The sequence below is a fragment of the Myotis myotis genome, unplaced genomic scaffold (assembly GCF_014108235.1).
Source record: "Myotis myotis isolate mMyoMyo1 unplaced genomic scaffold, mMyoMyo1.p scaffold_m19_p_5, whole genome shotgun sequence".
Lineage (NCBI taxonomy): Eukaryota > Metazoa > Chordata > Mammalia > Chiroptera > Vespertilionidae > Myotis > Myotis myotis.
In genome coordinates this window covers 17,333,060-17,346,159 of record NW_023416357.1, presented here as the reverse complement: position 1 = coordinate 17,346,159, position 13,100 = coordinate 17,333,060, and the positions used below count along the sequence as shown (strand labels likewise).

At 41.6% G+C, this 13,100-nt stretch overlaps 1 long non-coding RNA gene across 1 annotated transcript in view; it reads left to right on the top strand.

Moving 5' to 3' along the window:
- LOC118656743 overlaps positions 1 to 12,599 on the top strand; it is a 44,735-nt gene extending 32,136 nt beyond the window's left edge. Inside the window, exons 2-3 of the long non-coding RNA XR_004967678.1 lie at positions 2,868 to 3,000; positions 11,612 to 12,599. This is a non-coding gene — a long non-coding RNA (uncharacterized LOC118656743). The remainder of the gene's footprint in view (positions 1 to 2,867; positions 3,001 to 11,611) is intronic.
- The last annotated feature ends 501 nt before the right edge of the window (positions 12,600 to 13,100 follow it).

Sequence of the window (13,100 nt, the reverse complement as noted above, 5' to 3'; positions counted from 1 at the left end):
TAAAAAAGAAGAAATTCTTACCGTTTGCAGCAGCATGGATGGAACTGGAGAGCATTATGCTAAGTGAAATAAGCCAGGAAGTGAAAGAAAAACACCACATGATCTCACTCATTTATGGATAATAAAGAATATTATAACCTGATGAACAAAAAGATAGATACAGAGGCAGAGAGCATCGAACAGACTGTCAAATTACAATGGGAAGGCTGGGGAGTGTTGGGGCGGGGTGGGAGGTAAGAGATCAACCGAAGGACTTGTATGCATGCATATAAGCATAACCAATGGACACAACACACTCGGGGGTGGGGTAAGGGCATGTGCCAGGGGGTAGGGGAGGCCGAGGGAAGGTCAATGGAGGGGGGGAAAAAGGAGACATATGTACTACTATCTGTAATACTTTAAACAATAAAATAAAATAAATAAAATAAAATAAAAAGAAACGGCAAAAAAAAAAGAAGAAGAAATAAGAAATAGCCCGAGATGGTTAGGCTCAGTGGATAGAGTGTAGGCCTGTGGACTGAAGGGTCCCAGGTTCAATTCTTGTCAAAGGCACATTCTCCATCCCCAGTAGGGGGAGTGCAGGCTCCATCTCCAGTAGGGGCAGTGCAGGAAGCAGCCGATCAATGATTCTCTCTCATCATTGATGTTTCTATCTCTCTCTCCCTCTCCCTTCCTTTCTGAAATCAATAGAAATATTTTTTAAACATATGAAAAAGAAATAAAAATTAATAATAATTTTAATATTAATAAAAATAAGAGTCCCTTTTAAAGCATTTTAAAATCTTAACAGGTGAGGTGAGTCCCATTACATGACAGAAAATGAGCCCATGTATGTTTTGGCTCCAACTGCTGTAACGATTAACTATATAAATCTAAAATGTATCCCACTATGCACCCAAGACCTTCCCCATTCCACATTATTCATGTCATTTCCATCAGTTTCTCTCTCCCTGTATAGGCTAGCCCTTCATTCAGCAACAGATAGTGTCACCCTGAGGCTACTCATTCTGGAATGGGGGAAGGGGGGAATTCCCTTTCATCCCCTGAGACCCTCCCCAAAGTCACCTCCCCCTGTGACAAGGTTCAAACACTTGTAAACAAGGTAAGTTACATCTTTTCCTAAATTTTCACAGAATGTGTACAAATCTGTATTACTTAAATGCCAACATTCAATCTGTTTTCATGAGTATCAGGGTGAGAAAACTCATCATTGCCCTGACCAGGTGGCTCAGTTGGTTGGAGCGTCATCCCATACACCAAAGGATTGTGGGTTTGGTTCCCAGTCCAGGCACATACCTAGGTTTTGGATTCCATCCCTGGTCAGAGCATGTATGGGAGGCGGCCTCTCTCGTATTGATATTCTTCTCTCTCTCTCTCTCTCTCTCTCTCTCTCTCTCTCTCTCTCTCTCTCTCTCTCTCTCATCATTAATCAATTAACCATATCCTCAGGTGAGGATAAAAAGAAAACTCATTATTCCCACTTAACTCTAGTAGCTCACTTTGGGATGGAATTGTTTGAGAAAATACTTGATGCCAGTTAGAGTCGAAGGTGAAGCCCTGAGGGTGTAATTTTGAAGCAAACTACAGAAGGAGAGTTCAACTGCTGTGCTCATTTAATGAAAGAGAATTAGGTGGATGGAGTGAGTGAGGTAGGGGAGAGCAGAAAAATGAGGCAGATAAGGAGAGAAGGAAAGGAAAAGAAGAAAGAATAGAAAGGAGTTCAGCAAAGGAGTAGAGGGATGGAATTAGAGTTGGCGGAAATGCCCAAGAAACATTTGAAGAACAGGGGGTCTAGTATTCAATTTTAAAGTGATCACTCTATGGCTGTACAATATAACCGTCCTTGTCATCAAATCGCCAACAGAAATCTACTGCATACAGCTGCATCATGTGTGCTGTATTTTAATGCAAGGAGCAAATTTTCTGAAAATGGAAGGCTTATGTCCTATGTTTGAGTTGACGCCAAGGAAAAGATAAAGAAACAGCTGAAAGACCTAGAGTGAAGGATAAGAAGGCAGTAGAAGCTGAAAGCTGAAAGCAGACGTGACTGGGAGGGTGCCATAGGAATGTACAGGAGTTTGGACAACAGCATTGAACTTCCAATTGTCTGGTGGACAAGGGATTTGAGCAGATCTAACCTAGATCTAAGAAGTGCATGGCGGGTAGCCCAGCTGATACGTGGCTTACTCAAATATGTGACTCTGTTGTATCTGAAATCTTTGAGATCCTAAACTATGAACTCTTCCAGGACAGGAGGGTAAAGTATTTGTTTTCTCCTAGCAGAGCCACGTGCCTGCTTAAGTAATAGCTAATGAAAGATTAGTGCATCACTTTATAAACTTTCACTAATTGATAAGTACTGAGATGTCATTTATCATAGTTGGTGGTCTAAGATTCTGGGATTGCTAGCTTAAGCTATTTTTTATTTAAAGGCTCTCTGGGGTTTATTTATGTATTATCTGTAATAATAAAAGCATAATATGCTAATTAGATCAGACATCCTTCCAGACCAAGCTTCAGTGGCTGGGGGCTGCCGTGGTGGTGGGAGTCAAGCCCCTTGCATGAATTTCGTGCATCAGGCCTCTAATATAATAATAATATACTTATATTATTATACTTTGGAGGTGATTTTAAAATTCTGTATTGCTTGATGGTATCAAGCAGTGTGTCAACCTCTTGAAGTCAACATCTTTCTTCAGTGTTGTAATGAATACCATGAAGAAGTTCCGGTCACAAGAACCTACCAGGGGCCAGAAGATGACTAGTCCTAGAGGGACTGCTGTGGGTTGAATTGTGCCCTCCCCGCAATTTGTATGTTGAAGTCCTAATACTGAGTACTTCAAAATATGTTTGTTTTGGAGATACAGATGTGTTTGCACCCAGAGGAAAGACCAGGTGAAGAGACAGTGAAAAGGTGACCTTCTACTAGCCAAGGAGAGACACTTCAGAAGAAAGCAAACCTGCCAACATCTTGATCTTGGAGTTCCAGCCTCTAGAACTGTGAGAAAATTCATATTCTGTTGTTTAACACCCAGCCTGTGGTCATTTGTTTTGGCAGTTCTAGAAAGTAAAGATAGGGACCATATTTTCCAAACTAAAAATTAGGACACATGACCTTACAATACAAGTGATTTATAGAAGCAATCGACTGAAATACCTTATATTTGAAATCCAGCCATATGTAACCCATAGTTTTACTTCCAAATAGGACTTGACTTAATCCTAGAAAAATACTTTTATTCAATTCTTTAAAAAAAAAATCTTAGAAAGGGGGTTCTATTACCACCACGGGAAATGTACCAAATCTCAATTTTGAAAGTGAGGTTTTACTATCATGCATTATTTTGGCACCATTTAAAAACCAAATCAAATGTAATTTAGAGAGAGTTAAGGGCAGAAATCCATGGACATTTTTCCCTTAACATGTGCTAGTAAGTGTAGTCTAAATTACTGTAAGCACACGCATTCTATTTTTAGAAGAAAGGAAATGGAAGAACCCTGAATACCTTCAGGAGGACAAATCCTACAAGAGGAACAGCACAGGCCAGCATCGGCAGCCTCTTAGGCCACCCGGCTACATAATTAGAAAACACCCGGGGGGTTAGGGGTGGCAGAAAGTGGGAAGGAGTTTAAACTAAATATTCTTTAAGATCTAAATCAAGGAATGAATTGGACTCTCGCCATGGTTGTTGGTACAGTGCATATTAAACACAATGTCTGTTTTCTCCCTTAGAGCAAGAATAGAAAGGCAAAGCTTTTATTTATTAATATGATCTAACAAAAATGCTAACTTCTATATGTTTAAAAGCCCATTGGGGATCCCAAGAACATAACAAAGCATATGGAATCCTCATCAAATGGAAGCCAGGTGTGATTTTTTTTCTTTTTTTGCCTTTACCAGAAAACTTCAGACTCACAGACCTCATAAGTCTGCATTTCTATTCTTTCCACAAGTTAGAGAAATGCAACTAAGTAAAAAGGAAAATTATATTATGAATATTTCTTGAAGAAATACAATTATTTGACTTCTGGGGTGAGATGACAAAATGGACCCAAATTATAAAATTGCTCAATTTACAAAAGCCAATGAAGAAAATGAAGACGCATAGCTAGAAAAGAATAAATTGTATCAACTCTCCTTAAACAAATGAGGAAAAACTCATATTGAAAAGTGTTACCCATTTCCTCAAAAAATTAAAAACAGAACTCCCAATTGGCCCAGTAATCCCACTTCTAGGAATATATCCCAAGAAACCAGAAACACTAGTGAGAAAGGACCTATGCACCCCTATGTTAATAGCAGCACAATTCACCATAGCTAAGATTTGGAAACAACCTATGTGCCCATCAGCAGATGAGTACATTAAAAAGCTGCAATACATCTACACAATGGAATACTACGCTGCTGTAAAAAAGAAAGAACTCTTACCATTCACAGCAGTATGGATGGACCTGGAGAGCATTATGCTAAGTAAAATAAGCCAGTCAGAGAAAGATAAATATCACATGATCTCACTCATATGTGGAATATAGTGAACAACATAAACTGATGAAAAACAGATCCAGAGACAGAGAAGCATTGAACAGCCTGTCAAACTTCAGTGAGAAGACAGGGTAGGGCATAGGGGAGGGTAAGAGATCAAGTGCAGGAGGTGGGGGGGGGGGAGGCTGGGGAGAGGTCAATGAGGGAAAAAGGAGATTACTATATGTAATACTATATGTAATACTTTACCAGGGGTCCTCAAACTACGGCCCGCGGGCCACATGCAAATACAAATATTGTATTTGTTCCCGTTTTGTTTTTTTACTTCAAAATAAGATATGTGCAGTGTGCATAGGAATTTGTTCATAGTTTTTTTTAAACTATAGCCCGGCCCTCCAACGGTCTGAGGGACAGTGAACTAGCCCCCTGTTTAAAAGGTTTGAGGACCTCTGCTTTAAACAATAAAAAAAGAAGAACACAAGCTCTTATTTCTGAAGAAAACATTGAACTATGTTGAAAGTTTGTAAATGACCAACTATGGAGAAGCGTATTTTAAAAACACAAATAAATAGTGATTTTCCCCAACAAAAATAGAAAAAGAAAAGTGTTACCCAGAGAAACCTGTGTGTTTCCAAAGATGGGAAGGTAGCTCCAAGCCTCATATGCCCAGGAGCAGTATCAAAACCAAAAAGATGAGTAGGGAAAATGAGGGGAGAAAAGTCTCCCTAATGTCTCCAGCCCCAGGGCACAGGGAGGCAGCCCAGGAGACATGAGAAGTTTCACCCTTTCTGCTCGCCCGACTCCCCCGCCAGGACTATTCAGAGAAAAGAGGATGTGCATGAGGGCCCAGAGATGATTGTCTCCATTTACAAACGGGTTTCCAAGGGTGAAAGCCAAAACAGAAAATACGTAACACAAAACTACTGAGATTTTGGGGGCCTGAGGTATGAAACTGCCTCATTTAAAATCCTCAACTTCTCTTCAGATTAAAACTGCCATCACAATAGTGGGGTATAGAAGACCCTCCACTACTTATTAGTTGTGTGACCCTGGCCAGGTTACTAAATGTCTCTTAGCTTCCGTTTTCTTATCTGTAAAATTAAAGTTATTATAATAGCTAAATGCAGATGAGTGCATTAAGGATAAAATAAGTTAATATATATGAAGCACATAGAAAAGTGTGGGGCACATAGTAAACACTATATTAGTGTTACCTATTACTATTATTACTGTAATTGCCACAGTCCATAAGCCTTCCTTTTCTTTTCTCCCTCTGGCTAGAATGGGTGTAGGAGGTATTCATTGTGGTCCAGGTATTACCTATGTTACTGCTGATTTAAAATAAAAAGATTCAATGCCTGGCCGAATGAAGCTCTCAATCTATTATGGGAAGGGAAGGGCAAATGTATCAACAAATGAGCCACCCAAGCTCCCTCAGTGCTTGCCCCAGTCTGTGCGTGGCAGGGTACTCAAGCCCTGGGGGAAATTTATTTGAGAGATCCCTACAATTAACACCAGTCATCAACTCCATGAAGATACGGAATCCCTACTTCTCTTTCAGTGGCGAATTGTGTTTCAGTCGTTTTTAAATAGTCTATGTTCTTGCCTGGCTGGACAAAAATCAACCTATGAACCAGGAGGTCACATTTCAATTCCCGGTCAAGGCACATGCCCAGATTTCGGGCTCCATCCCCAGTTGGGGCGGGGCGGGGGGTTGCAAGAGGCAGCAAATCAATGATTGTCTCTCATCGTTGATGTTTCTATCTCTCGCTCCCTCTCCCTTCCTCTCTGAAATCAATAAAGATATATGTATTTTTTTTAAAGAACATTAACTTTTAACAAAAAAAAGTCTATATTCTTCCAACTCTTCCTGTTCTGGTGTAGTGCACAAACATCACCACCCTGAGCCAGCCCCCTCTTATCATACCTCTTGCACAATTTGCTACATAAGCATGGCACATCAAAGCACAACAAAACTTCTCTCTTAAGCCCCTGCATTACATTCTGACTTGGCATGTACCCAGGTCCTGTCCTTCATTCCTCTGGAGTTAACATAGCACCCAGTGCATGTATATTCCACGTACTACATTCTTAATCTTCTTTTTATCCCTTCTCCATTCCTTTGATCCTTAAGAACAAAGAATGGAAAAACAGCTCAAAAACAGAGCCATGGTGTATGGCTGCACTAAATGTGCACCATTTTGTGAACAAGGACCCTAGAGTTGGTCAGTCTACAAGCTGAACAACCCTATGCAGCCCCTCTGCCAGCATGCATTCTAACAGAATATGCATGTAGCACATTGGGAAGCACAGCAGATAGAGTGCTCAGCTCCCTTTCGGAAGGTCAGGGAAAGCTGTATAAAACAAGTAGCTATTAACCATTCTTCCAAAAGTCTGGGGAGGGTGATGTAGGGAGCAGAAGCAGTATATGAAAAGGCACAGATGCATAAAACAGTGCAACATTCAGGCATTACAAGATTAGGAAGGACTGGGGAATATCTAGAGCAGAGGGACAATGGGAGGAACAGCGGGAGATGCAGCTGAAGATACAATCGTGTGAGGACTTGCTTGTTATGCCAATGAATTGAGAGTATAGGGGTGCCTGTGTATGTAGGTAGGGGTGGTCTTAGAATTAGGGAATGGGGTACACATGATCAAATTTGTGCTTTAGAAAGATCACTGTATCTATAGGGTCAGCTAACCTGGGAGACCACTTGGAGCCTCTCATCATTATCAGAGAACTAAAGACGAGTATCAATACTGATTAATGCAGAGATTCCAGAAGCATTTAACAAACAGATTAGATAAGACATATTGACTAATTGGGATGGAGAGCAAGTTGAAGAAGAGTGATATAACTTTCAGAACCCTAGTTCTGGTAACTGGATAGTACTTTTGGCCAGTGCTAACCGAGTAGGGGAAGAGCAGGCTTAAAAGGGTTGATATAGGTTAAAGTAGAAGAGCCCTTAAGACATGTAGATAAATAAATATATCAAGTCCCCAGTTGGTAATTTGGGTCTGAAGTTCAAGAGAAAGATTTGAGTTTCATTTCAAAGTCACGACAGAAGCTGACAGCACATGGAAGGGAGAAGTAGAGATTGCTAGTGCAGGGTATTATATGGGGACTTTGTTAAAAAAAAAAATAGACAGAACACAAGGTTGAGGAGGGTACTCTTTTTCTAATGGGACTTGAAAATATTAAAGGATGCAAGAAGGAATAAGGCAAAAGGGAGCAATAGAAACATGAGAAGACGTAATAACTGAAACTAGATCGGGAAGGGCATTGATTAAGAGCACAGTTCAGGGTGTCATTTGAACAGAGACCTTTCTGAGACTCCAGTTTCATTGAGGTGTAAGTTGGAAAATGAGCTTTCACATCTGAGAACGCTATGTTCTCTAGGAAATAGGAAAGTAGTCATTCATTAATTGTCATTCTTTTCAATAACTATTTTCTGAACACCTACCAAGTACCCTTGCACCACAGAAGGCATTCTCCCTGTCCTCTTGGAGCTTAAAATCTGGTGTCGTGGAAGGCATTATTTTAAAAATCATATAAATAAATGTAAAATGGCAACTGTGATAGATGCTATGAAGATTTACATGGTACAATAAGAGTTTATAGTGAGAGGAATTGACCTGGTAAGGTATCACTGAAGCCTTCCTTGCTGAAGTAACACAATTAGGACATGTCCCTTGAGGAAGAGACATGACTCCAAGCTACAAGTTGGAATCAACTGGAGAAGAGACAGGAGGAGGGTCAGCATGTGCAAAACTCCAAGCCAAGATGAAAAATAGTTGATGTGGATGGAGCAGAAAGAGTGAGGTAAAGTGTGGCGAAAGATGAAGCTGGAGACATAAGTAAGACCAGACCAAGTAGGACCTTGTAAGACATTGCAGGAAGGCACTTTTAAACTGAAAAGTACTAGGAAGATATTGAGGAATTTGAAGAGGGGCTGGAGATCACATGATCACATTTGTATTTCATCAAGTTGATTTTAGCTGCAAGCTCACTGAAGGGATTAGAGGAATCAGGAAAGGACAAGATAGACCCATTTCTGTAATCCTGGGAAGAAATTCTTATAGCTCATAAAAGGTGGTGGTGGTGGTGAAAATAGAGATGATTTCAAAGATTTTTATGAAGTGAAATTCAATAAGACAAGGTGAGAAGTGCATTGAGGTTGGCTCCTAGATTTCCAGTCCGCACACATTGGGTGAGTTGCTGAAGTGAAGTACACTGGAAGTAGACTGGGTTTGAGGAAGGATCAAGAGTTTTCTTCTAAATATATCAATTTTAATGTATCCTTGAGATATTCAAGAGTCAATATCAAGCATAATGCTGGACACATGAGCCTGGATCTCAAAGGAGAAGTCTGCACTGTAGATACAGAGTAGGCATCACTAGAGCAAGATTGTTTATGAAAATAATATAGAGGAAAGGACAGGGCCCAAGACAGACCCTTGAGGAACTCAAACATTCAGTGGTTAGGTAGAAGACAGTGAGACTGAAGAGGAAGAAGAAATGGCCAGAAATGTAAGAAAGATTTAAAAAAAAAAAAAAAAAAAAAAAAACTAAGGCAGTTTCATGGCACAGAAAATGAGATGAGAAAGTTCCAGAAAGAGGAAATATCCAAGAATGTTACTAAGAAGAAAGATGAGAGTAGAAATGTCCTTTCAGTTGACATGAATCCCATGGGGGTAATAAAGCCAGAAATCACACTGGGCAGGTTGAGGAATGAGTGGGAGGAGAAAATGGAGACAGTGAATATAAACTATGCTACTAAGAAATTTATCTTGAGTCATGGACTGAGACTAAAAGGGATAAAAATTGAGAAGGTGCCTTGAGGAGAGAGGGAGGACAGTTAAGGCAAGCAGCTGTGAGTTATTAAAGAGAGAACTGACCTAGAACAAGTGAAAAACTATAATGAACTGGGAAGACAGACTTCCCTTAATTTGTAGTGGCACCAGTTTGCCTGGGTGGGCAATTCTTTCTAGCTATCAAAGTCTGAACTGAGGAAATACCAAATTGTGGTTAAAGAAGAAAAAGAAAAGGGAGAAATAAACAACCAACGAGGAGACAATGAAGTAGAGAGGCTTGAGAGAATGAAGTTCAAATTGGCCATGGGACCCAGGCTCCACATGGAAGGAATTGTGGTTCCCAGGAGCCTGATAATTTAGCGGAAAATGAATGAGTCAAGGGATTAGGGACCTCAATAAAGACGAAAGACATATTTAGGGGAAATGCAGGGTTAAGAAAGCTGAGACGGTAGGTGAAGCAGATGCTGTTGAAGGCCCCCGAATCTCTGTGGTCATCCTTATTTCTATGCCCCTACTCTGGCCAGACGGTTGCTTACTTTTGGCTCAGGGCCTTTTCAGGGCCAGAAATTCTGGGCAGTTTATGTCCCTAAGAAGCAGCCTCAGCCAATGACTGATGGAAATAGGCAGATAACTCCCCAGCTCCCCAGGGTGAGCACTGGGAGGGATGTTCTGTTTCCTTCTCTGCCTTGTCTCAGCCCCACACCCCACTCCCCCCGACTGAGATTAGCTCCCAATAAACTACTTGTACTGGAATCTCTCCTCAGGGTCTGCTGCTTGTGAGACTCAAACCAAAATAGTAGGCAATTGCTGTTGAAGCTTTTAGAGGTGATCCTGGGGATACAAAGAGCACAGGATGTGCTAGTGAGAGGTCTGCTCAAATGCCATGGAGGTGAATGCTGTTGGTTCTGAGATCTTAGATAACCATGTTTGGGGTTACCTATAGGGATATCAAATTGACCTTAGAGGTTTTATATGGTGACTTAGACAAGACCATGAACCAAGTACCAATTTTCCATACTGTTGGAGAGAGATTAGAAGGCTAGTAGATGACAGTGACCCACAGGGTTGTAGGGTAGATTAGGTGGATGGCATGACCTCAAAAAAAGAGGATTTTTACCCAAGGGAAGTGGAGTAATGTCTAGCCCCAGGAGAAGGGAGTGAGGACACGTATACTCTAAGAGGAAGAGCAGCCCCCGCTGAAGAGAGCCTAATTGAAGGAAAGCAATGTCTCTATGAGAGAACAACAGATTCATCGGCAATGGGTTAAAGATACAGAGAAAGTCTTTACAGGAGGTTCCAGATGGTTTAGGATAGAGGTCAACAGATAGGGGATAAATCAAAGAGATGAAATACAGGAGGTATGGGTTAAGGGGAGGAATAGAGGTTGTCCATTTTGATCAGTGCCTTGGAGTGAACCTTCCCAATCCCCTTCTGAGGCAGGATCCCGGGGAGCTGGTGTCCACAGTCACACAACCGTGTATGGTGGGATTGAAGAAACTGAGCCAGGCAGTTGGGCCCTAGAGACCACTAGCCACCATTCAGTGCTGCCCCTGAGGTTCAGGGCTCCAAGGCCCCTCTCAAAAGCACAGGCAGGAATCTGTACTTATATCGTGCAATGCTTACACTTTAAGAAAATGGTGGTATGCAAAGCATGATTATGTGGAAATATGCAAAATAATAAAACAATCAATTAATAATAACTGTGCCTGTACTCTGGCACCACTGTCTTTCTTTCTTTTAAATCCAGGCTTCTGTTTTTACCACCCATCTCTATCACAGTAAACAGAGCTAGCATCCAGAAGACTGACATTAAAAGAATTATTATCTGTTCAGAGTTCATTCCAAAAAGGAATCTGCAATATAGCAACTTCTGAATTGGGTTCAGTCTATGCTCTTTGATGCACTACAGATGTTACTGCAGAACAGCTAATCTAATAATCTCCTGCCCGGCAGGAAGCAAGACTCCTGGAAAGCTGGGCTGAGTCACGTGTCTCAGAGCCCCCTCAAGAATGAAAGCTCTCCCCCAGCGGCTGACAATGCTGCAGGTCCAAACCCTCAGTGTGTCGCCTCCTATGGAAAGTGCCATGGCTCTTTCTCCACTCAAGGTCACTGCCCTTCCCTGGATGCTGCATCTGACGGGAGTGGGGAGAAGGGAAGTGTATATAAAGGCCAAGCCCTCTATCTCAAGACAAGTCAACTCTGAAGTGCCATCTCAGTTGCAGAGCTCCTAGTGGGGTCAGCTGAAGCCTTTATTGGGACTGCATCACAACTAGACTTCCCTTAATCTTGCTTCCTTCCTCTCTTTTTTTATAGGTGCCAATCTCAAAAACACGCCCTAATAAACATCCTTCATTTAATCTCCATTGCAGAGTCTGAAAAGGTAAAACTCCAGGAATCAGGTCTGACAGTGCAACATTGGTTTATAGGAAATGTGCCATTTGCCAGGTATTGAACGGGAGAGGGGAAAGAGCTTATGCTAAGTCATATGGACTGGGAATTGAATCCTCACCTTATATTTCCTCAGGGGAAGTTTATAAAATTCTTTGACTACAGAACTATTTTGTGCTTGGTATTTCTCTTAGAGCTCAAGGTAGGATAACAACTCTGATTTGCACAGGTCTGGGGCAGGGTGGGTTCTGGTAGGGATGACTTTTAGGACTATAACTGGGACAGCTCTGCTCAAACCAGGGTATTGGTCAAGGTCAGTAACTTTGGGGATGCTTGGAATTGAGAAACAAGGTTTGTTGACCCCCTGGAGAGAGAGAGAATGGCTGGATTCTGCTACTCCCATCCCTGCTACCCCATTCATTGCCAATTACTATGTATGGGCTGGGCTTTAGTCCAGCGTCCATAGACTAGGATGTGGTGGGCCCGTACTTGCCCTGTTGTGTAATACTGATGAGTTGATATAAGAAGGAAACCCATGCTTTTCTGCCAGAGAAACTGAAGCTTAAGAAATCTCTGACATACCTAAAGTTCCTAAAAAGGAATGCTAGAGCCAGAATCAATATTAAATCAGAAGCATCCCTTAATTCCCTAGTTAACTTCTATTATGATGACTGAAATATGTAGAAGAAAGCAAAAGACTAACTTAGGTAACAACTCTGTCTCAAACCACTCAGACCTCCATACCCTGACTGCTATACCCTGATTAGCTTTGGAAAGTGTCTCACTGTACACTGGCATGACTTGACAGGCTGAGCCCCAAGACTGATTCCACAGCAGTCCCCCACACTCGTGTACATTTCATGTTGTCAGGTCTGGAATATCAAGTTAGAATACATGTGCAGCCAGGGTGTCCCTAAATTGTAACTTGCATCCCCAAGTAAGGACTTTTTAACTCCGTTGTAGATGTTGTGACTCTCAGGCCAGTGGGCGCCTGCATCTCTGGGTGTAGACACAAGCACACACTGACTCAGAGAACTTGGGCTCCATGTATGGCACGCAAAGCCCACACTTCACATTCAGGACCCAAGACAAAGCCTTTCATCCACTGGCCTGAATAAATAAATATTTTCTGCAATCAATGTAGCCGCCTACTTTGTTCTTGGGCTTGTCGTGATGAACTTCATAGATGTTTATAAGATCAGTGGCTAGCTACTAAGAATAGATTTAAACAGGGGGAAGTGCAGACAGCTCAGAAAAGGAATGTTGGATTGGGGGATCCTGTTTTCTGTTTATCCACCAAAACAGGAATTCTTCAGTAGCTGAGAGGTGTCCCAGGGGCCCAGAGGAAACGCTTTGTGAAAAAAATGCCCCCCAGATGAGTAATTATATCAGCAGCCTTATTTGTTGCAAGTAT